Genomic DNA, 26,200 nt, shown 5'->3' with positions numbered 1-26,200 from the left:
CTCCTGGGGTATCGGCGAGGACCATTCGCAACCGTCTCCATGAAGCTGGGCTACGGTCCCGCACACCGTTAGGCCGTCTTCCGCTCACGCCCCAACATCGTGCAGCCCGCCTCCAGTGGTGTCGCGACAGGCGTGAATGGAGGGACGAATGGAGACGTGTCGTCTTCAGCGATGAGAGTCGCTTCTGCCTTGGTGCCAATGATGGTCGTATGCGTGTTTGGCGCCGTGCAGGTGAGCGCCACAATCAGGACTGCATACGACCGAGGCACACAGGGCCAACAGCCGGCAGCATGGTGTGGGGAGCGATCTCCTACACTGGCCGTACACCACTGGTGATCGTCGAGGGGACACTGAATAGTGCACGGTACATCCAAACCGTCATCGAACCCATCGTTCTACCATTCCTAGACCGGCAAGGGAACTTGCTGTTCTAACAGGACAATGCACGTCCGCATGTATCCCGTGCCACCCAACGTGCTCTAGAAGGTGTAAGTCAACTACCCTGGCCAGCAAGATCTCCGGATCTGTCCCCCATTGAGCATGTTTGGGACTGGATGAAGCGTCGTCTCACGCGGTCTGCACGTCCAGCACGAACGCTGGTCCAACTGAGGCGCCAGGTGGAAATGGCATGGCAAGCCGTTCCACAGGACTACATCCAGCATCTCTACGATCATCTCCATGGGAGAATAGCAGCCTTCATTGCTGCGAAAGGTGGATATACACTGTACTAGTGCCGACATCGTGCATGCTCTGTTGCCTGTGTCTATGTGCCTGTGGTTCTGTCAGTGTGATCATGTGATGTATCTGACCCCAGGAATGTGTCAATAAAGTTTCCCCTTCCTGGGACAATGAATTCACGGTGTTCTTATTTCAATTTCCGGGAGTGTAGTTGCTACTACTTACATTCCAACCCTTGTATAAATGAAATGACTGTATTCATTTGACTGAAAGTTCTTCTGTAGCCTTTCTTAATTTCGAACCTCCTTAAGAAAAATATTGCTGCTCCTTTTTTCACGCTGACTACACTGAAGAGCCAGAGAAATTGGAACACCTGCCTAGTATCGTGTAGGGCCCGTGCGAGCACACACTACTGCCACAGTATGATGTGGCGTGGACTCAACGAATGTGTGAAGCACTGCTGGAGGGAACCGACGCTATGAGTCCTGGTGGGCTGTCCATAGATCCGTGAGAGTATGAGAGGGTGCAGACCTCTTCTGAACAAACGCTGCAAGTCATCCCAGAAATGCCCAATAGTGTTCGTCTGTCAGGGTTTAGTGGCCAGCAGAAGTGTTTAAACTCAGAAGTGTGTTCCTGGAGTCACTCTGTAGTAATTCTGGACGTGTGGGGTGTCAGATTGTCCTGCTGGAATTGGCCAAGTCAGTCGGAAAGCACAATGGACATGAATGCATGCATGAAATTAGAATTATATTAATACTGTCAGCTGCTCACGGGCGTTGCTTCGTATCGACGGGGACAGGTGAAGATGTGTGCCCCGACCGGGACTCCAACCCGGGATCTCCTGCTTACATGGCAGACGCTCCATCCATCTGAGCCACCGAGGGCACAGAAGATAGTATGACTGAAGGGAGTATCTCGCGCATGCCTCCCGCGACGCTCACATTCTCACTTTGTACATCCACACACTACGTCCGTAGTGTCCCGCCCCAACACACTCATTACTTGTCGAAGACATTCTTTCCAAGTCCCGTAAGAGTTCGGGGAATGTGTGTGCATCCGCACAGAAGAAGAAGGTCATGGCCGGTATTTCCAGAGCTATATATTTATATGGATATGGTGTCTGTTCTTTCGGACTGTAATGATAAAGGGCCCGCTTAAATCAGGCATGTTGTATACAGAAGTGGAAGAGAGAGCACCACTAAGTTCTACAATCTGTATAAATTGCATACACACAGAAATTACTGTTATAGTGTATTATTGGAACCCAATGGGTTAACTGCGTATTTTCCGGTGAGAAAGAGCACTGGCAAACAGTCTTCGCTGCATTAGGTTACTTAAACTGGTGTCACTCTGAGCTAGAATTTATGGTCGGCGACTAAGTGTAAGGTCAATGGGTCGGATGCGGGTTTTCCAACTGTGAAATTCTTTCTCACATTACAGAAGCGAATATTAAATTTGAACTAATATTGCGAAAATTTTGAACTTGTATAGCTTAGAATGAAACTCTTTCTGTTTATTGAAAAGGAAATCAATTGATTTTCTAAAACATTCTCTGTCATACACAACCTGAAACAGTTCACGTCGACCAAATCGTATGGAAGAACTGACAGTGGCGAATATCGGAAGGCAGTAAGATCCCTTGGCGTTTGGTTTGGCAGTATTCGACAGCCATTTCTAGGCGCAAGTAAATGAAGAAAGACAGCGCGTTTTTGTTATCAAGTGACGTCTTCATCAATTACTTCAGTTTTAATGTTATCTACGAGTAATTGCTGATGTTTGATATTAACATGAAAAGAATTCCGTAGACAGGGAAAGAACCTGTTCTTAGGCAACCACTTCTATAATGACCAAAAGGCATTAAATGATGTTCAAGTACATGTGTTCCAGCAGCGGTATGAAGAAAATGATAGCAATAATGACGGTAATAACCGAATTATCCGGTAACTTCACACTTCACAGTGGATTTTCTCAAACTAAGAAATTTGCTGAAACAGTGAAAATTTCAAAATGGCTTTACATCGAGGCTGTTATGCCTAGAAGAGTCTTTACATCCTTCTGACATGACAATAGCATAATCTCCGCGTCAGAAGCTTGCTCCTACTTAACCATGTAATAGACTCGCATTTTTTCCACTGTGACTAATTTTGTAAGCTAAGCATATCATCCGTTACAGCACACTCCTGGGGCTGGGAAATGTGGCCACAATGGTCTGGTGGTACGAACTATCACAGGTGCAAGTCGTGGGTTCAGGCATTTACTTTAAGAGGCACAAACAGATTTACTTTACCTCTGGCAACCTCAAGAGAAAGACATTATAATTCAGAATCCGCATTAAACATCACGTTCCTTCATTACCAACTGGGCAGAGCCAGTTTACGTTGGGAAATGACATAGGCGGAAGTAATGGTAAACAGAAATACTGTCGCCGGTAATCTTACTTACATTAGAAAATTTTATTTTATTTGATGTATCGATAGCCATTTAAAGGAACAGGGCTCTTGTTTTGCTTGTACTTGATTGAACTAAGGACTTTGAAAAATTTGGTGCTGGACTGTGATTTGAATTCGTATCTCCTCTTTCGAGGATCTGAATCTCTCGGAACAGTGTAGTTCGGTCATTTCGTTCCTTTTCTCAAGACTGCAATCTTCTCTAGGTCTCCTCCCAAGTAAGTATGTGGGTCCGAATACTGATCCAGTACAAAAATATCCATAATTTCATTTCAAGCCCTATCACGTGCACACCGGCCTGGTAGTGAAAATTAACATGCATTTTTGATGTCTGTTCATGTGTTACCAACATTCGCAATAGGTGTCATTATTTCTCCTCAAACACGCACACATATTACTGTTGGTGAGCAACCAATTGATAGTTAAGCTATATTCGTGGATGATAAAGAAGGACGGTAGGTGTGCGGTTCGATTGTCGCTCAGGCACAAAAATTTGTATCCTTATTTTAGATTCAAAAACCTAGCAGCTGGTAAGGAAAACCGATACACAACATTTGATTTTACTTAGTTAACAATCCAATTACGTGTTGGGTTCGTATCTCCGTCACAGAACTTCACATCATGCGCTTCATCTTTAAATGCATGCACACTTTGTTACTTCTGAATGGAGGTATATCAGACATCTATCGTGGTTAGTTAACAGGGACGAAAGGGTCTTGATAGGAGTACCGGTTTATTACAAAAAGCTGTCGTCTTTTATTTTCAAGTTAGGATTTCGTTACTGATACTGGCGACAACTTCGGTAATTCATGACTCTTCACGGTAGTCTGCAATATGATATGATTAGATTAGATTACATTTGATTAGATTAATACTTGTTCTATAGATCAGGAAATCAGTAAAAGAAAGGCGTTTTTCGTTGCGACAGAATCTTCTCACGAAATTCCAATCACCAGCTTTCTCCTCCGAATGTGATAATATTTTGTTGACACCGACCTACATAGGGTGGAACGATCGCCACCATAAAATAAGGGAAATCAGAGCTCGTACGGAAGGGTGTTCATTCTTACCGCGCACTATACGAGATTGGAATAATAGAGAATTGTAAAGGTGATTGGGTGAACCCTCCGCCAAGCACTTAAATGTGATTTGCAGAGTATCCATGTGGATGTAGATGTAGAAAACTAAGAAACTCATCCATGGACGTTTTCGTGCTTGGCCGATAGTCGATCACAACAAACAAATAAAAATATAAATTAATGTTTGTCTGTGTGTGTGTGTGTGTGTGTGTGTGTGTGTGTGTGAAGGGAGAGAGAGATAAAAATAAAAAATAATGAGAGAGATAGTAAAAAATGGTTGTAAAGAAATTGAATCATGGTATGTAAAGAAATCTTTCATAAAACTGACACATTCCACATCATTACGTCCCCTCCTCACAGCCTTACTTCTGCCAGTAACTCGTCTGCTGCGAGGACGGGGCGTGAGTCGTGCTTGGGTAGCTCAGTTGGTAGAGCGCTTGCCCGCGAAAGGCAAAGGTCCCGAGTTCGAGTCTCTGCCAGGAAGCTTCATATCAGCGCAGAGTGAAAATCTCATCCTGGAAACATCCCCCAGGCTGTGGCTAAGCCATGTCTCCGCAATATCCTTTGTTTCAGGAGTGCCAGTTCTGCAAGGTTCGCAGGAGAGCTCCTGCAAAGTTTGGAAGGTAGGAGACGAGGTACTGGCAGAAGTAAAGCTGTGACGACCGGGCGTGAGATGTGCTTGGGTAGTTCAGTTGGTAGAGCACTTGCCCGCGAAAGGCAGAGGTCCCGAGTTCGAGTATCGGTCTGGCACACAGTTTTAATCTGTCAGGAAGTTTCATATCAGCGCACACTCCACTGTAGAGTGAAAATCTCATTCTGGAAACTTTCAATGTAATTGTAGTTATACTTCAGGCAGAGGACAGACTGTCTCTATTCTGAACACAGATTCCTCAGTGCGGTTCACTAAACTCGACAGTTATCAGACAGAATGGTGCAGCTGAGGCAGTAATGAAAGAACAGGTAATATCAATACATTAACTTTAGGTCACAAATGAAGAAAATGAGTGTAATGAAAAGTGTGCATGTAATACGTTAATTAGAGTTACGTTATTTAATTCGCTGTTGGCAATTGCGCGGTTTCTCTGACGTTAAGCAGATCGTGAGTTGATGTATTTATCTTCCATTTTTATTGAAGGGCATGTATTCCATATCAACACAAGTACGGCAGCGTCAGTGCACCTTTTTATGCTTCAACACCTGCGCACGACCATTCCACTAACGTACTTAACGTTGTCAGTCATCAGACATACATTCAAACAATGATTTGTACATTTCATTTTAAAATCATTTCAAACTAATTTTTTAGCTAGTTGTTCATACTTTGTACGCTCAGTTTAGTTGATATGTCATTTCAACAACAAACATAACACACTCAATGGAAGTTCAGGAACACACGTGAGCAATGCACAGCAAATGTCAGACAATACTCCATACCAATACTGATTGATTACTTTCGTGATACGGCCGCAGATAAAAGATAGTCTGTATTGTCTGCGAAGTAGAATTAACAGAAGAGATCGAGAAGATACAAAAATCAGGGGCACATCTGGTAACGCGATTGGTAAGTCAGGTAGAGAGCATTATGGAGATGGTGAAAAATCTCCAGTGGCAGACATCCCGAGAGGAAAGTCACCCATCCGGAGGAGAGGTGCTGTTGACGGTCCGAGAGCGCTTTCGGAGAAGAGTCAGCAACAAAATACTTCCTCCCACAAACTTTTACAGTTCGCAAAGCGAGCGTCACCGGAAAATCAGAGAATTTAGAACTCTTACTGAAGCTTATAGACATTGTAAGGAGTGTGTCAGAACCCTTCATTGCATAAAACGATGTGACCAGCTTAACGCTATTCTCAGCATTGTGTAAGCACTCAGATATCGATAGTGACAATGTGAGGGCGAAACATGGGAGCGCCATTCTAAGCATTGTCGTGAGACGAGGTCTGTCTGCAGTGTCGGTCGGTCGAGAGCTCGCAGACAGAAGACGCGCCACGCTGCCCTCACGGCTGTGACGGCGGCTCTCACCACACTCCAGGCCTCATTTCATTTATACAGCCAGAAGAGATTTCAATGGCTTAGCTACGCTCGGAGATGGAATTCAAGGTGAAATTCGCGAGCATAGCGCAAAAGTAATTGAAGGGCTAGGCTCGTGATTCTTAATCAGAGTTTGCAATAATCCCATGTTTTGCTTGTCAGTGAAGGATACGTTCTTATCCTCCAAATAATAATAATCATTCTCCACACCTAAAAACACTACTGGCCATTAAAATTGCTACACCAAGAATAAATGTAGATGATAAACGGGTATTAGTTGGACAAACATATTATACTAGAACTGACATGTGATTATATTTTCACGCACTTTGGGTGCATAGATCCTGAAAAATCAGTACCCTGAACAACCACCTCTGGCCGTAGTAACGGCCTTGATACGCCTGGGAATTGAGTCAAACAAACCTTGTACAGAGCGTGTACAGGTACAGCTGCCCATGCAGCTGTACCTGTATCACAGTTCATCAAGAGTAGTGACTGGCGTATTGTGTCGAGCCAGTTGCTCGGCCACCATTGACCACATGTTTTCAATTGGTGAGAGACCTGGAGAATGTCTGGCCACGGCAGCAGTCGAACATTTTCTGTATCGAGAAAGGCCCGTACAGGACCTGCTGAAATGTAGGGTTTCGCAGGGATCGAATGAAGGGTAGAGCCACGGGTCGTAACACATCTGAAGTGTAACGTCCACTGTTCAAAGTTCCGTCAATGCGAATAAGGCGTGACCGAGACGTGTAACCAATGGCACTCCATACCATCACACCGGGTGATATGCCAGATGGCGATGACGAATACACGCTTCCAATGTGTGTTCACCGCGATGTCGCCAAACACGGATGCGACCATCATGATGCTGTAAACAGAACCTGGACCCATCCGAAAAAAATGATGTTTTGCCATTCGTGCACCCAGGTTCGTCGTTGAGTACACCATTGCAGGCGCTCCTGTCTGTAATGCAGCGTCAAGGGTAACCGCAGCCATGGTCTCCGAGCTGATAGTCCGTGCTGCTGCAAACGTCGTCGAACTGTTCGTGCAGATGGTTGTTGTCTTGCAAACGTCCCCATATGTTGACTCAGGGATCGAGACGTGGCTGCACGATCCGTTACAGCCGTGCGGATAAGATGCCTGTCATCTCGACTGCTAGTGATGCGAGGCCGTTGGGATCCAGCACGGCGTTCCGTGTTACCCTCCTGAACCCACCGATTCCATATTCTGCTAACAGTCATTGGATATCGACCAGCGCGAGCAGCAATGTCGCGATACGATAAACCGCAATAGCGATAGGGTACAATCCGACCTTTATCAAAGTCGGAAGCGCGATGGTACGCATTTGTCCTCCTTACACGAGGCATCACAACAACGTTTCACCCGGCAACGCCGGTCAACTGCTGTTTGTGTATGAGAAATCGGTTGACGTTGTAGGTGTGGCCACCGGCGCCAACCTTGTGTGAATGCTCTGAAAAGCTAATCATTTGCTTATCACTATCTTCTATATGTCGGTTGAATTTCGCGTCTGTAGCACATCTTCGTGGTGTAGCAATTTTAATTGCCCGTAGGGTGATATGCTGTGGTTAGTAAATGTTAATGTAGCTTTGAAATTGAAATGATTTGCTAATCTGGCACTCAGCCTTTATTGTCACATTTGTCATTTGTCATTGTCATTACTAATGCTTGTTCATGACAATTCTGAAGTTTTAAACAGACTTAATTAATGAAATCCCTTCTCAAAAGTTATTTAGTACTTAAGAGACCCAAAGAAACTCCTTTTAATTAAAATCATTCTTAGTAACAATAAACTTTAGCCGCTGCTGCTGCATGTTGCCGCTCGTAGCTGTAAACCACATGGAAAAACGAAGTCATCTAAAGAGGTGAGTTGAAAACTTAGGGCCAAAACAGAGACACTGGCACACTACAACTTGTTTTAATTCCGTTGCACAAGTCAGAGACTGTATCACTTGTAAATTCCTGTTCAAAAACGCAGTCAGATAGCTTATCCAGTCGTTAGTCTTAAGTTTTTCATGTAACGATCTGTTGAGGGCTAAAATGACAGTGAAACTGACACTCATACAACACACACACAGTGTTATGCAGGTTGGATTCAGTTTACTGATAACTCACGTTGCTTATCGAGCCGAACACAGGCAATATCGGCTGTAGCTACGTTACAGGTACTGGTTGTATATACGTTACAGCATTCGTTCTTGACGCACACCGTTGCCGGATGGAACAGAGAAGGGGAGTGTGAAGACTGCAGAGGCGCAACTCGCTAAGACTGACAGAAAGTTGTGACCAGCAACTTCATGAGAATCTTAAAAATATACAATGTGGCAAAAAGCCAAGTATATGCTTGAAAATATAATGAGGTTAAGATGTGACGTATTTATAGGGCCGTATTTCTCGAAATACAAGTTGCTACGTTAGTGTGTGTTGTTCCCTTATTTTTATTTGAGTGCCAGCATCAAATGTGAACCAAAGGGGCAACGGCTACATACATTCACCCAGGGATCCATCTCGTTATAAGCTTTTTTAATTCTGTTTTTAATAGCATTAAAAGTAAAAGTTTTATCAAACAACTGTGGGGATGTTGTCAAGCCAGGAACAGCTGAAGGTGCTATGGAGCTTGTTGAACACTAAACACTGACATTTAGCACATTAGGAGGTCACCCTTGGCTGCGGTTTGCGATAGACTTGTAGTTACACTCTAATCTGTGTGCTACCTGCGACTGAGAATGGCTACTTTGAAATTGAGTCATATCTGAAGTGGTTTTTGTGTAATATAAGAGCACTCCGTCTTCAGACCACAAGTGGCCCATCGGGACCATCCGACCGCCGTGTCATCCTCAGCTGAGGATGCAGAGAGGAGGGGCGTGTGGTCAGCACACCGCTCTCGCGGTCGTAATGATGGTTTTCTATGACCGGAGCCGCTACTATTCGGTCGAGTAGCTCCTCAATTGGCATCACGAGGCTGAGTGCACCCCGAAAAATGGCAACAGCACACGGCGGCCAGGATGGTCACCTATCCAAGTGCCGGCCACGCCCCACAGCGCTTAACTTCGGTGATCTGACGGGAACCGGCGTATCCACTGTGGCAAGGCCGTTGCCTGGTGCTTATAAAAGCGAGGAATTAAATGACAAGTTTTTACAAGTTTTTCTTTTCAGGAGAAACGTACACTTGCTCCCTTCGGATAAATGGAGATTAATGGTATCGTTTTTTACTATTCGAGACGACTATGCCACAACCCCGCAGACAGGCAGTGAGTCACGTACAAAGGACATAGCTTTCAGCCAAAAGGTGCCACAACTGCAGGGACAAGGAGTAACTGAAGTTTGTGGTGCGTCTGCCGCCGAGACCAGAGCAGAGTCTGGGGTTTGACAGTAGTGACAGTGCAGCTTACGGGTAAACTGGTGGAGCACATTTATGACTGATCGTTGTTGCAACGAAAAAAGCATGTCAAATTTAAAACAACGCAAAATCGCCAAGATTGCCAAAGTTTTACCGAAGATCGAAATATGGAGCGTACTTCAATGCGAGATGCTTTTAGTAATTTCCACAACGAAATTCTGTCTCGACATCTGGCAGAAAACCCAAAGAGATTCTGGTCATACATAAAGCACACCAGTAGCAAGACGCTATCAATACCTTCACTGCGTGATAACAACGGTGAAGCCACTGATGACAGTGCCACTGAAGCAGAGTTATTATGCACGGTTTTCCGAAACTCCTTCACAAATGAAGACGAAGTAAATATTCCTGAATTCCAATCAAGAACAATTGCCAAAATGAGAAACATAGAAGCAGATATCCTCGCAGTAACGAACCAGCTTAAATCAGTTAATAAGGCAAGGCCTCTAGTCCAGATTGTGTACCAGTCAGGTTCCTCTCAGAGTATGCTGATAAAATAGCTCCATATTTAGCAATTACATACAACCACTCGCACACAGAAAGATCCGTACCTAAAGACTGGAAAATAGCTCAACTCGCACCAATACCCAAAAAGGGAAGTAGGAGAAATCCACTGAATTACAGGCCAATATCACTAAAGTCAATTTGCAGTAGGGTTATGGAACATATACTGGATTCGAACATTATCAAGTACCTCGAAGAAAACGATTTGTTGACACACAGTCAGCACAGTTTCAGAAAATATCGTTCTTGTGAAACAACTAGTTCTTTTACTCATGAAGTAATAAGTGCTATTGGCAGGGGATGTCAAATTGATTGCATATTTTTAGACGTCCAGAAGGCTTTCGACACTGTTCCTCACAAGCGTCTTCTAACCAAACTGCGTGCCTACGGAGTATCGCCTCAGTTGTGCCACTGGATTCGTGATTTCGTGTCAGAAAGGTCACAGTTCGTAGTAATAGACGGAAAGTCATCGAGTAAAACAGAAGTAATATCCGGCTTTCCCCAAGGAAGTGTTATAGACCCTCTATCGTTCATGATCTATGTTAACGACATACGAGACAATCTGAGTAGCCGTCTTAGTTTGCAGATGATGCTGTCATTTGCCGTCTTGTAAAGTCATCAGATGACCAAAACGAATTGCAAAATGATTTAGATAAGGCATCTGTATGGTGTTAAAAGTGGCAATTGACCCTGAATAAGGGAAAGTGTGAAGTTATTGACATGAGTACTAAAAGAAATCAGCTGAATTTCCATTACGCGATAAGTCACACAAATGTGAAGGCTGTAAATTCAACTAAATACTTAGGGATTACAATTACAAATAACTTAAAATGGAACAATCACATAGATAATATTGTGGGTAGAGCAAACGAAAGACTGCGATCCGTTGGCAGAACAGTTTAGAAGGTGCAACAGGTCTACTAAAGAGACTGCTTACACCACGCTCGTCCGCCCTATTCTGGAGTATTGCTGTGCAGTGTGGGATCCACATCAGGTGGGACTGACGGATGACATCGGAAAAGTACAAATAAGGGCAGCTCGTTTTGTACTATCGCGAAATTGGGGAGATAGTGTCACAGACATGATGCGTGAACTGGAGCGGCAATCATTAAAACAAACGCGTTTTTCGTTGCGACGGGATCTTCTCACGAAATTTCAATCACCAGTTTACTCCCCCGATTGCGAAAACATTCTGTTGGCACCCACCTACATAGGGAGAAATGATCATCACGATAAAATAAGAGAAATCAGGGCTCGCACGGAAAAATTTAAGTGCTCGTTTTTCCCGCGTGCCGTTCGAGAGTGGAACGGTAGAGACACAGTATGAAGGTGGTTCATTGAACCCTCTGCCAGGCACTTTATTGTGAATAGCAGAGTAATCACGTAGATGTAGGTGACTCAGATTACTACTGACACAGTGAAGTGAACCATTTATAAGCAATTAGGGTCGCCAGCTTCATTTACTGTCTCGCTTTCTTGCCCTTACGTTAGTATAAAGATACATTTCTCGTCACCAGTAACGATATACGACAGGAATGGTCGGCGTTGTTCACAGGCCAGTTGATGACGAGCAAGCAGGGACCCACATACGGCCACCCGCTGGTTTCTTTGACTTTGGCTTATAGCATATGGTACCTGGAACACCCAATTTTTCAACCTTCATCATTGCATGCAAATGTCACGCAATGATGGAACGATGACAGTTCATGACATTTGCCAGTTCTCCAGTCCACTGATGTGGATCATTGTGGGTTAATGCGTTTAAACGAGCTTTATCAAGCCCATCCTGAATGTGGAGAGTCACTAATGTCAAAGCGACCCTTCTTAAACCGAGAAAACCATTTTACTGTCGTGCTCTGTCCCGTGACGTTATCCCCACACACGGCGAAAGTGTTTGTGGCTGCCTCGGCAGCACACGTGAGCCGGGAGCCGGCGGTCTAGGAGTGTCGGCCACGTCCGGGCTGTCCAGGGGTCCACTCGCAGCCCAGCCTGCAGGCCGGGACCGCTCCGCCTGCAGCTGGTCACTGGGTGTCCCCACCGCCCCGCCTGTCGCGCAGTCTGTGGACCCGGTCGCTGACCGCCGGCTACCTGCGACGTATCCAGCCGTTAAGTTTTGCCAGACTCAGTTAAAACTTCGTACTGACTGAGTGGCCAACTATACTGCCCAACAGAATTAAGACTACTGAGACAGTGTCGTCAACAATAATAATATCAAGGGTGTAACTTCCAGTAATGTGACTACGCACTAATGCCTGAAACCAAATTCAAAAGGAGTATTTGCTTATGGTTAGTTTTTTTCTTTTTTTTTTTTTTTGGCGAGGAGGAAATTAAAGGTTATTGATTGTTTTTCCTGGAAAACTAGTGTTTTCTCACAGGATGAAACTGGTAAAAATGAAAATGTGAGGGTAGAAATGTAGTATAATTGGCTTTTTACACTAACAGACATGCCAAAATTCTTAAAGTTCCTACAAATGTGAAGGCGTTGCGACAAAATTACAAACTCACAATACAGCCTGCAAAGAGTTTTTTTTCACCCTTCGCTGTTGTATATGGTATGGTGGATGAATCGTGAAGGGTTGCCAGAAAAAAAAGTCATCTAGATATAAGCGTTAGCAGTAATCTTTGCAAATTAGATAGAGATGTACAGTGAGAGTTGCTTTCGACAGTTCCAGTTCAGTAGGTCACGCACAGTGAGGAACCGCTGGTTTCACACTCGCTGATTGCGAATTGGTGATGGTGGTAAGTTCATATGGGACCAAATTGCTCAGGTCATCGGTCCGTAGGCTTACACTACTTAATCTTTCTTTTTTTTTTTTTTGTCATCAGTCTACTGACTGGTTTGATGCGGCCCGCCACGAAATCCTTTCCTGTGCTAACCTCTTCATCTCAGAGTAGCACTTGCAACCTACGTCCTCAATTATTTGCTTGACGTATTCCAACCTCTGTCTTCCTCTACAGTTTTTGCCCTCTGCAGCTCCCTCTAGTACCGTGGAAGTCATTCCCTCATGTCTTAACACATGTCCTATCATCCCGTCCCTTCTCCTTATCAGTGTTTTCCACATATTCCTTTCCTCTCCGATTCTGCGTACAACCTCCTCATTCCTTACCTTATCAGTCCACCTAATTTTCGTCTATAGCACCAAATCTCAAATGTTTCGATTCTCTTCTATTCCGGTTTTTCCACAGTCCGTGTTTCACTACCATACAATGCTGTACTCCAGACGTACATCCTCAAAAATTTCTTCCTCAAATTAAGGCCGGTATTTGATATTAGTAGACTTCTTTTGGCCAGAAATGCCTTTTTTGCCATAGCGAGTCTGCTTTTGATGTCCTCCTTGCTCCGTCCGTCATTGGTTATTTTACTACCTAGGTAGCAGAATTCCTTAACTTCATTGTCTTCGTGACCATCAATCCTGATGTTAAGTTTCTCGCTGTTCTCATTTCTACTACTTCTCATTACCTTCGTCTTTCTCCGAATTACTCTCAAATCATACTGTGTATTCATTACACTGTTCATTCCGTTCAGCAGATCATTTGATTCTTCTTCACTTTGACTCAGGATAGGAATGTCATCAGCGAATCGTATCATTGATATCCTTTCACCTTGTATTTTAATTCCACCCCTGAACCTTTCTTTTATTTCCATCATTGCTTCCTTGATGTACAGATTGAAGAATAGGGGCGAAAGGCTACAGCCTTGTCTTACACCCTTCTTAATACGAGCACTTCGTTCTTGATCGTCCACTCTTTATTATTCCCTCTTGGTTGTTGTACATATTGTATATGACCCGTCTCTCCCTATAGCTTACCCCTACTTTTTTCAGAATTTCGAACAGCTTGCACTTAATCTATGTTAAACTAACTTACGCTAAGAACAACACACACACCTCTGAAGGGGGAGCCGCTGCGAATTGGAGGTAAAAGGTTTTGCAGTCACTTACCCTCTATAAGCAAACAGGCCACAACGCCGTACATAGAGGCTCTCGCAAGGGAATGGTCAGACTTGTCATGCCGAAACATGTATTGCTTTTTTTAGCACTGTTATTTAACTGTGCAAAAGGTCCGTATGCAAAATCACGAACATGGCTGTGTTTCCTGCATGGCGCTTGCAGTGACGGCTGGCGACCCCTGGAAATGGCGAGTCGCGAGCGTTGTGCGCGTGGTCGGCAAGTGCGGCCGTCTTATCGCGGCGTTCACTACAGAGGAGTATCGCTGCACCGTTTTGGTAGAAAGGGGAAACGAATATTCGTTTCTGTGGCATGCACGTCCTTTTAATTTCTGGTACGTATTGCGAAACATACCGTCCTGAAACTGGTTACAGATGTGAAAGAGGTTCTGTACATGTTCATCTATACTCCGCAAGCCACTTTACGGTGAACATTCAATCTCCCCTCACAGGTGATGGCGAACCCTGTAAATGTTTTGCTGCTTGCCATGGGGATATACCACAGACGCCAAACGAAGCAATCGACAGAAAACACGTGTGAAGACTGTGTGTTGTGCGACATGGTTGTTAAACTTCTAGACGAGCATGTAAATGGCGCAGACATGTGGCTAGAAACAACTGAAACGCTCGATGTTGCAGATTGTGAATCTACAGACGGCGAAGACACCGACGAAAGTTGCACTCGTGAAGAGTCTTCGAGTGATTGTGCCGCGTACCATCATCAGTTATCCCCGAAAGTAACACCAGCAACTACAATTACCTTATCAGACGAAGAAAAAGCGGTGACGTATTGATCGAACGAAAGTGGTAAGAAACGCCTACGTGTCAGTGCTGTTCAAAATAATTGTCGCTTTGTCCGTTCTGAACGTGAATTGTATAGATGGAAAAAGCAAGTCGCTGGACGACGTAAGAGTCGACTGGGAATTGCGACGGAGACAAATGCGCGACTTTTTGAGCTATTTACCGATGCCAGACAACAGTCATTTAGTGTCAGCGATACAAATTTGCGTGATTGGGCGTTAGAGATTGCCAAAGCGATAGGCGCTAAAGAATTTACAGTTTCTCAAAGTTGGATTAGTCGCTCTAGAAGATCACAAAAAATTGTGGCAAGAAAAATAACAAAATTTGTATCGAGAAACAGGTCGGAAAATGAAGTGACACAAATCGAAATGATAGAAGCTTTTCTAGCGAAAGCAAAAAATAAGATCGCTAGTTTTAGTGAATCGTAGGTGTACAGTGCAGATCTGTCAGGTTTTCAAAAAGAAATGCGTGCGAAAAGGACACTGTCATTCAGAGGGGAAGAACATATTGAGTCGATTGCGCAGTCCACGACTGCACTCACCCATTCATACACTATAATGCCCGTAATTAGTCTGGATGGTTCATTGCTGCCTAATGTATTTGTGTGTCTTCAAGAACCAACTGGACGTTTTGGACCACGTGTCAAAAGAACAATGTTCTACGCAAACAGTCTTGTGGTAGACGCATCGAAGTCTGGAAAAATGGGAAATGAAAACGTTACACTTCTCGTGCGTCATGCTTTTCTTCCGTTCTGCGGGAACAAATCTCTTCTGCTTCTAGATTCGTTGTCAGGTCGTAAAAGGTCATTAAAAGCTGTACTTCGAGCCCACCCTGACAAAGAAGTAGAGATACTTCAGATTCCACCCGGCACGACGAACGTAATTCAACCTTTAGACAGAGAATTTTTCCGCCAGTGGAAGGCATTTTACAGAAAACTAACAGAGAATATATTGTGTGCAGATCACTGCAATTTCCTGTCTATCGCCGTGACAATATTCTCAAGCTGCAATCAGTAGTACATTATCAATTTTCCTCCCCACGGTTTCAGAATTTGATTAAATATGCGTGCCACTCCTCGATATAGACTGATACATCCCTAACACCAGCCCAGTTTTGTCTACGGACATCTGACAACGTCTGTGATTCGCAGGGCTGTCATATGTCGTCTTTGCTTGTATGTTCTTGGTGCACAAAAAAACCTATGTTTTGAACATTGTATCAATATTTCGCATTTTTGCGGTAATTACAAGAAATAAAATTTGGTCGTGTTCTAAACCGTACATTTATTTGTGTCTATTTCATAGCTATTTGGAAAGAATGTTGTAGATAACATATGGGCCATATTTGTCAACGAACCTTTAATTATCATACGATCGCATTCACTGGGGGAATCAGCTCTCTCACCGCTGTGGCAAGAGAGCGGCGCGTAGCTGACGCCACCTTGACCCTAGGTGGCGTCGGTATAACGTAGCCAGGGAGGTCGGGGTTGTACAAGAGGCTGTTATAAGCGCGGAAACCATGCGACAATAATGTCTTACTTCATAAAATTGTTTACAGACTTGCAGGTCATGTCAGCAGCTAAAATTCTGCATACATACTTCTCGCAATATTAACTCACAGTGGTTAAAAAGCAACACAGGTTTCGACATGACAAGTCTGACCATTCCCTTGTCAGACATCAAGGCAGAGATCCAGGCAGAGAAGAGTTCCAGACAGCGAAGATCTCCAGACAGAAAAGACACCCAGACAGCAGCCTCTGATGGACAGCGTCCTACAGCAGATACTATGTGAGTGAGCGCTATACTCAATTAAGCTTGTACACGACGAAGAACTTGGAAAGCTCGCCTGTATGTATCTGTGGGCTAATCTTACAGGTTTCCATCGTACATTGGTCTACATGTACTTGTGTCTGTATGTCACTTTGATTGTGACAAGCACTCGAAGCTAAGAGTTTGACTTCTTACAAGGGAACCTCCCCATCGCACCCCCCTCAGATTTAGTTATAAGTTGGCACAGTGGATAGGCCTTGAAAAACTGAACACAGATCAATCGAGAAAACAGGAAGAAGTTGTGTGGAACTACGAAAAAAATAAGCAAAATATACAAACTGAGTAGTCCATGCGCAACATATGCAACATCAAGGAGAATATGAGACATGAACGTCGTGGACCCGTGGTTAGCGTGAGCAGCTGTGGAACGAGAGGTCCTTGGTTCAAGTATTCCCTCGAATAAAAATTTTACTTTCTTTATTTTCGCAAAGTTATGATCTGTCCGTGCCTTCATTGACGTCTCTGTTCACTGTAATAAGTTTAGTGTCTGTTTTGCGACCGCACTGCAAAACCGTGCGATTAGTAGACGAAAGCACATGCCTCTCCAATGGGAACTGAAAACATTTAATCGCAAGGTCATAGGTGAACCGATTCCTCCACAGGAAAACACGTCTGATATATTCTATACGACACTGGTGACGGCATGTGCGTCACATGACAGGAATATGTTGTCGACCCACCTAACTTGTACACTTGGCGAATGGGTAAAAAGATTCTTCTACCTTGCCCGATTTAGGTTTTCTTGTGGATGTGATAATCACTCCCAAAAAAGTGATTACAACATAAAAATTTGTCACATAAACTGCAACAAATGAATGCAACTGTTTCACAGTCGCACAGTTTTCCCTGCGCTCTGTCAAAACGTATGTTTTTAACGTTTTCCAATTTTTCCGCGTGTAGACCGTCAAATCCTGCATATGTCCAAGCAAATCTGAACATGTCCTGGAATTTTGGAGAGCGAAGTTGATTATGTGTGAGTGCCTGAACTTTGATAATTGTCTGAAAATAAAAAACTAAACTTTTCATTCGAGGGAAGACTTGAACGAAGGACCTTTCGTTCCGCAGCTGCTCACGCTAACCACGGGACAACGGCGCCCACAACGCACTTTATCCTTTATGTTGCCTATGTTGCACATGGACTGCTCAGTTTGTATATTTTGCTTATTTTTTTCATACTTCCACACAACTTCTTCCTGTTTTCTCGATTGATCTGTGCTCAGTTTTTCAAGGCCTATCCACTGTGCCAACTTATAACTAAATCTGAAGGGGGTGCGATGGGGATGTTCCCTTGTCAGACTATTACTGCTGAGTGCAATAAGTCACTAGCTTGTACCTCCCCCCCCTCCCCACTCCCACTTGCTGTTTGTTGCAAACCTCTCCCACTAAACTGTACAATGAACCACTTTTCTTTGAGCACTTTTATTTTTATGATAATGAAAGATGAATGATATTTAGCTTGAGTGTGTGTGTGTTTCGCTGTGTGTCGCAAGTGCTACCCACAACTGCTTCTCAGATAAGAAAGCGAACTATCCACAGTGAGGGTAAGACAGTTGCTACAAAACATATTTCCCCTGCATTACTCCTCTCCATTGCGGCACTTGCTTCACCTGCAACCCTGTTTAAAAACATCCTAGTTAAAATGTGTTTACTTCACTTACTGTTCATAAAGTACTTGATTGCTGCACCCTTTACCTCTGAACTGGCACAAACTGGAAAATTTCACGATTTTAATGCTTTGTGTCTGACCACAGCCCCTAACTATTATTATTACACAGTGTACAGTACTATAGTAGACCCTACATAGCTATTCTTGTATTGTGCTGTCAATTAACTCATTTATCTGTTTCGAAGCGAGTAATGGAGGAATTTCTGGACTACTGCAGCTACTATCGAAAACTTGGAGAAGACATTTTCTTGAGATGTTTAGCATTTGTTGCGCAGATGTCTCACTTTTATCAGCAGCGATGTACAGGACAAAGCCACGGATTTGTCATCACTATAATGACCGTACGAAAGTAATTTAGTTTCGTGATTCAAACAGAATCGAATCGTTCAGTTGTCACCCCCGTCTTCGGAACCACCGGGTTAGAGCAGTACACTCTAGCACTCCCATGGTTTGAGGTCTGTTGTAGCACACGTTGATTTGTATACCCAATCGAATCGTTTAGTTTTTACCCCTCAGGGGTAACTACCACCCAGGCTAGAAACCAATGGATGAGATGAGTGGTTCCCAACAGGTGGTCCGCGGACCCCCAGGTGTCCGTGAGGGGTCCGCCAGATGCTATTAGAATAAAAAATATATCAAATATATTTCGTATGATAACAGATTTGTTTTAGCCGCTTCCTGCATGAGCAGAGCTTTAGCGAACGCTAACTTCTGCGTCTAACTGCATACTGATGGAGTATATTGTAACTGCATTTTTTTTCAAATAAATAATACGTTGTATGAAATTAGTGTTTTTTTATTTTTCAGACATGTTTACTCAATGCAATCCGAAGTGTAGTACACTTGAAACACCAATACAGTCAGTTTTAATTTTTTCCTGTAATTTTCAGTTCATACTCAATTTTTATGTTTATAAGGAGTTTCTTATATTAAACACCTAGATTTGAAGACAAAGCTATTGAGCAATAATCAAATATTTAACAATAACAATGGTGGCTAAACTGAAAAAGTTTTTAAGCTCAATATTTTTTCCATAATGAATATGTCAATGTTTTTTCTAAGTACCACAAATAGAAAACGTATAAAAAGACTCTTAATTTGGCTTTTGTAGGTACTTAATACTGTGATATGACAAGGTACCAGTCATGTTCGATGAGGGAGTCCTCGAGAAAATTTTGTTGGGACCCCTGGATTAGAGCATTACACTCTGGGACTCCAATGGCTGGAGGTCTGTAGTACCACATGTCGCTTTGTACAACCAGTCAAATCGTTCAGTTTTTACCCCTCAGGGGGAGGGGGTAATTGCCCGCAGGGTGTGAACCACTGGATTAGAGTAATACACTCTGGCACTCCCACGATTCGAGGTCTACACAGTTTTATGGAAATGAAAAAATTAACAGGCTGTTTCAGAAAGGACTTTATAACTTTAAAAATTCAGATAAATTTATTGAAAGAAAATATAGACCTGGGCTTAGTGTTATTTTGTAGGAAAAAATAAAGTTTTTTTTTACCTTGGACTAAAGATGTTTGTGGTTTCCGCTGGTTATCCCATCGGAAGTCAATTTTTTTCCCAAACTCGCTGTGTTATTGCAGGTGTAACTTGCTCAGTGGCGGCGTACATTCTTGCTCTAACTTCAGGTAGACAAGCGGGCACAGGAGGTACAAACAAGACAGCCTTGACGAATCTCCATTTAAAAAAAAAATCGAGCGGTGGCAGGCCTGTGGAACGTGGAGGTCATGTAATTGGCGCATTACGCCAATCCATTTTCTTGGAAAGCTGTCGCTGAGAAAATCCCGGACATCAGCCAGGTAGTGGCTGCGTGAAGTAATCATTTCGTTCTTGGTCGTCCTCATCGATCTGCGGTATCAAAGTTTGTTGTATCACATCCAGGTACACTATCCCGTTGATGGTTCTCTCATGTAAGAAAAGGGGACGTACACATTGCTTTCGCGCAATGCACAAAAAACGTTCAATTTATTGCTATCACGAACATGTTGCCATGTTTTATGTGGATTTTCACTGCCTCAAGTCCTACAGTAACGTATGTTAACCTTGTCACGTAAGTGAAAAGTAGACTCGTCAGAAAATATGATTTCGTCCAAGAAATGTTCATCCTCATGTAATCGATTTAACATATCCGCACAGAAGATCTCGCGAGCAATTTCATCAGTGTCTTCATTGCTCGCACGACCGTCAGTCAGTACGGTTTCAGATGCAAACGGTTTCTCAACTCACGCCAGTCATATGTGGGATCTGCAGTTTGCGAGAGGCACGCCGCGGAGAATTCGTAAGCTCAGTCGATCGACGACTTGGTCAGATGTGCTTGGACGACGAGATGATTTCCCGCGTCTTAGCGAGCACCCTGTTTCTACAAAAGACTTATGCCACTCCTAAACTGCAGGCCTACTAGGAGGATCTTTAGTGTACTTGATACAGAAATTAGGCTGAAGTGTTGTCGCCGATTTCGATTCTTCAAACCAAATCACACAACAAACACGCTCAGGGCCAGTGAAGGTAGCCATCTGTAACGCAACTGCCTCTATCGCTTCTTACGGGGCTATTCGGCACTAGCGAACTACGCGAGACAAAACTTGATATATTTTCCTACAAATTACACTACAATGAACTCTGTAGGTTCTATGAATTAATTTATATGAATTTTCAAAGTTGTTAAGTCCTTTTTACAAAATTTTCAGTCTCTAATGGTTGGTTTAGGATAGAAAGTGGTTCTAAATTCACTCATTCATGGAAAGAATCATGTTACACTACTGGCCATTAAAATTGCTACACCAAGAAGAAATGCAGATGATAAACAGCTATTCATCGAACAAATATATTATACTAGAACTGACATGTGATTACATTTTCACGCAATTTGCGTGCATAGAACCTGAGAAATCAGTACCCAGAACAACCACCTCTGGCCGTAATAACGGCCTTCATACGCCTGGGCATTGAGTCAAACAGAGCTTCTACAGAGCGTGTACAGGTACAGCTGACCGTGCAGCTTCAACACGATACCACAGTTCATCAAGAGTAGTGACTGGTGTATTGTAACGAGCCAGTTGCTCGACCACCATTGACCAGACGTTTTCAATTGGTGAGAGACCTGGAGAATGTGCTGGCCAGGGCAGCAGTCGAACATTTTCTGTATTCAGAAAGGCCCGTACAGGACCTACAAAATGCTGTCGTGCATTATCCTTCTGAAATGCACGGTTTCGAAGGGATCGAACGAAGGGTAGAGCTACGGGTCGTAACACATCTGAAATGTAACGTCCACTGTTCAAAGTGCCGTCAATGCGAACAAGAGGTGACCGAGACGTGTAACCAGTGGCACCCCATACCATCACGCCGGGTGATACGCCAGTATGGCGACGACGAATACACGCTTCCAATGTGCGTTTACCGCGATGTCGCCAAACACGAATGCGACCATCGTGATGCTGTAAACAGAACCTGGATCCATCCGGAAAAATGACGTTCTGCCATTCTTGCACCCAGGTTCGTCGTCGAGTGCACAATCGCAGGCGCTCCTGTCTGTGATGCAGCGTCGAGGGTAACCGCAGCCACGGTCTCCCAGCTGATAGTCCATGCTGTTGCAAACGTCGTCGAACTGTTCGTGCAGATGGTTGTTGTCTTGCAAACGTCCCCATCTGTTGACTCAGGGATCGAGACGTGGCTGCACGATCCGTTACAGCTATGCGGATAAGTTGCCTGTCATCTCAACTGCTAGTGATTCGAGGCCTTTGAGATCCAGTACGGCGTTCCGTATTACCCTCCTGAACCCACCGATTCCGTATTCTCCTAACGGTCATTGGATCTTGACCAACGCGAGCAGGCTACAATCCGACCTTTATCAAAGTCGGAAACGTGATGGTACGCATTTCTCCTCCTTACACGAGGCATCACAACAACGTTTCAGCAGGCAACTCCGTTCAACTGCTGTTTCTGTATGAGAAATCGGTTGGAAACTTTCCTCATGTCAGCACGTTTGTAGGTGTAGCCACCGGCGGCAACCTTGTGTGAATGCTGTGGAAAGCTAATCATTTGCATATCACAGCATCTTCTTCCTGTTGGTTAAAATTTCGCCTCTGTAGCACGTCATCTTCGTGGTGTAGCAATTGTAATGGCCAGCAGTGTATTTTCATGGACAATAATTTTAAATCGTATGATCTGTTCAAGAACCTAAAGTGCAATTCCAGAATGAGACTTTCACTCTGCAGCGGAGTGTGCGCTGATATGAAACTTCTTGGCAGATTAAAACTGTGTGCCGGACCGAGACTCGTACTCGGGACCTTTGCCTTTCGGGGGCAAGTGCTCTACCAACTGAACTACCCAAGCACGACTCACGCCCCGTCGTCACAGTTGCCGCTGCAGAGTGAAAATCTCATTCTGGAAACATCCCGCAGGCTGCGGTTAAGCCATGTCTCCGCAATATCCTCTCTTTCAGGAGCGCTAGTTCTGCAAGGTAGGAGACGAGGTACTGGCAGAAGTAAAGCTGTGAGGACGGGGCGTGTGTCGTGCTTGGGTAGCTCAGTGGTGAAAAAAAAAAAAGAAAAAAGAAAAAAAAAAGTTGTAGAGCACTTGCCCGCGAAAGGCAAAGGTCCCGAGTTCGAGTCTCGGTCCGGCACACAGTTTTAATCTGCCAGGAAGTTTCTTAAAGTGCAGTTGTCTGAACGTTTGTACAACAATGTACCACAGAAAGAAAAAAAAACCTCCAAAACTGGGGGAGGAAAAGGAACTCGAGAGAAGAGTATTGGATTACAGAATCAGCGATCGTCAACAGATGGAAGGGTAACATGCAAGTCAGGACGATTTCTACATGCCGTGCATCATCAGATGTGTCCACAGTGGCAGGATAAATGACGGAACAATAACCAATACCACTTGCCGTCTTGTGCGGAAACATTACAATTCCAGTTTGAACTATGCGGATAAATTTGATTGAATTAAGTGAGACTATGCTACAGACAGAAAAGGAAGAAATAGTGGATGAGACTGCTCCTTCACTTTTTAGGCTGCTGCATAACAAATGCATACATTATGGACAAGGAGACCCAAATAGAGCAGTTCTCGAATGGAAGAAGGGGAGTTTGCAGTTGAGGAAAAACAGTAGTCCAGACTGTGTGGTTGTGTTGAGGTGTGCAAAGTGCGTGGGTGCCTGAGTAAAGGCAAGAACTGTATCAAGAGCTACCAGTAAAATTAAAAGAAAGTTATACTGAAGCTGAATCACCAACTACCGAACTTGTATACCGTAATGGCGAGGTGGTTGGCTGTGGTGATCACATTTAATGCTAATATTTTGTTGTTGTTAAAGTGAATTTCTACGAACCTACTGTAGAAAACATTTCACAATAATAAAAGTAAACTCTTATAAGTGAGTCAGATTTGAAATTTGTAAATTATAGCTCATGCTCCTGTAGTGTAGGTTTTTTTTGTCGTTTACCCGCCCCTGAACGAGTCATGTTACTGTCGAGAGGTTTTTATGGGAACAAAGATGAAGATAGAGAATTCGTAGACGATTGTGACCTAGCTTTCGAACTAAAGTCATGACACAGCCACAGTGTGTTGTTAAAATTGATGTATAAACGTGCGAGGGTGGAATCCTTTCCCGTTTTCTTTGTAATGTTGGAATTTTATGACTGATAAAAAGTGATCATTGTCGAATTTTTCTATTGCACCATATGGCGCTTGTGTTTTCGCAACATTTTCCGTTCCCTTCAATTACGCCATGTTTTCCTTTATTCGTACCACCACATTTGGATGCTGAGACGACATATTTGAGTCCCATCCAGCATCGCATCTACGCAGCGGTGTGCAGTTATCTAAACCGACCGTTCCTCGTGTATCGGACTCGAAGATGCGTTTAAATTTCCCGTTACAAGATCAGTGTTTTGTCTTTGTATATGCTTCATATTGACCTGCAGTAAATGACCTGTTGTACTGTAACTCGTAAACTGAGAATTTGGTACGTGTGGGGCAGTAAACTGCAATGTCGTCGCGTCATTCGCGTACGTTCGGAGGGTCGGCTGCCGCTGTGCTGTTATGCACACAGTTACCGCTTCTCGCGCCATTGTCTGCTTCGCTCACCTGTCTCAGCTGTACTTCTACCATTTGCTTCTGTTTCGGACCGGAAAATACCGACGCAGCATCTTGTGGACATACAAGTGCATCCTGCAAGTGGTCAATGTCAGTACGCATCTTTCTCTGATCGGCCATGCTCGATTGAAGTAGTTCGCCTCTTTTCGGATTTCAATAAGCTGTCCATTAACTTCCGTTCGCAACTTTTGCTGATCTTGGCCGAGTTTTTCGAAACCAGCATTGGTTTCAAATTTGAGCCCATTCAAAGCCACTTTTGTTTCGGCTTTTAAATTCGCCCTTTCTGTTTCTAAGTCTGCTAAACCTGCATTAGTTTGCTTGAAAACAATAGTGAGTTGCTTCAACATTGCGAATATACTATCAGACTCTTCGCTACAGTGAAGATACCTAGCTCTTTAAATAAGTGTCTGCATGATGATCTTAGATGATCTCCAGCAATTATTCTGATTACACGCTTTTGTGAAATGAACACTCTTTTACTCAATGATGAGTTACCCCAGAATATGATGCCATACGAAAGCAGAGGTTGAAAATAGACGTGGTAAGCTAATTTAATGAGATGTTAAAAAATGGTTCAAATGGAGAGCGCACAACGCATTTGGTAGAAGCAGATATTAATGAGTAATTTATTCTGTGTCGTCATCAAGGCAACTTTGGTACTGATTCGGTGCGTGGTCGGAATGTGTGACATGTCGTAGAACTACTTTGCGGAGGAAGATGTAACTACAACGTTAACACGTTGGAAACAGAAGTTGCGCGAATCGGTTAGAAATCAAAGCGATGGAAATTAGTGCGTTTGGCACTTGTAACCCGCAATGTTCCAAACGACCTGTTAGTTGTACGCCATTTGTATGTTAAAAGGGTATATGAAATCTTAGCTGAACACAGAGTAGCCCTTTTAAACGCTCCAACTTGATAATAGGAGACATGTTTCTGAACACTGAACGTATCATCTTGGTGAACAGAGGATAAGGTAGGGGCTGCATATGTGGCGTGTGAAAATCGGTCGTAATAAACAGGACGCGAGTGTAGATGTAACGTCACCGTTGTGTATCGTGGAAAGCGATGTGTATGGCACAAAATTTCCACGGTAGGTCAACATATCTGCATACGAGTTTCTAGCTCTGGGCTGACAGCGGTGAGTTCCCGCTATGGCTCCTGATGCCGCTGCTTACCGACCTCCACAAACACACGTGAAACAAAAGTCGTTACAGTTTGCCCACTGACGGATCACTCAGGAATGTTTGGACACTGTCTTTCAAAAGGCGCTATTTCAACCCAAATGACAGCACAAGCTGCGCGGCAAACATTTTCCAAAATCCTTGTGTTGCATGAAAGTAGGTATGCTGGCTATGTCGCTCGTCATTTCTAAAACTCTACGAATGCACTGGAAATGAAACACAATTCTTAACTGTGTAGATCGCATTGCACCTACCACAGTAAGTATTTTTATAGCTTTTGTGATGTGGAAGTGACGACTGAGACAGATGAATAGCGTCATATCAACTCCCCCAACGAGTTAATGTATGCAACCAAGTAGCCCCCATTTCTTCTTCTGATCAGAGGCAAACCATATTCTATTTATTTACGGTTTCGACTGTACTGAAATGTGGTGAATTTTGCCTCTAGGCCGCCATCAAGGTATCTGATACCTGCTGCGAGTTCCCATGTTTGTACTGAGCAGTCAAGACGAACGGTACGACA

The 26,200-nt window shown here is 43.8% G+C and overlaps 1 pseudogene; it reads right to left on the bottom strand.

Moving 5' to 3' along the window:
- Positions 1-9,231: 9,231 nt before the first annotated feature.
- On the bottom strand, positions 9,232-9,349 carry LOC126109109 (5S ribosomal RNA; annotated as a pseudogene).
- Positions 9,350-26,200: the final 16,851 nt, after the last annotated feature.

The sequence above is a fragment of the Schistocerca cancellata genome, chromosome 11 (genome assembly GCF_023864275.1).
Source record: "Schistocerca cancellata isolate TAMUIC-IGC-003103 chromosome 11, iqSchCanc2.1, whole genome shotgun sequence".
In the NCBI taxonomy this organism is placed as follows: domain Eukaryota; kingdom Metazoa; phylum Arthropoda; class Insecta; order Orthoptera; family Acrididae; genus Schistocerca; species Schistocerca cancellata.
Note: the sequence above shows the minus strand (reverse complement) of the source record. Positions and strands in the feature narration are given on the sequence as shown.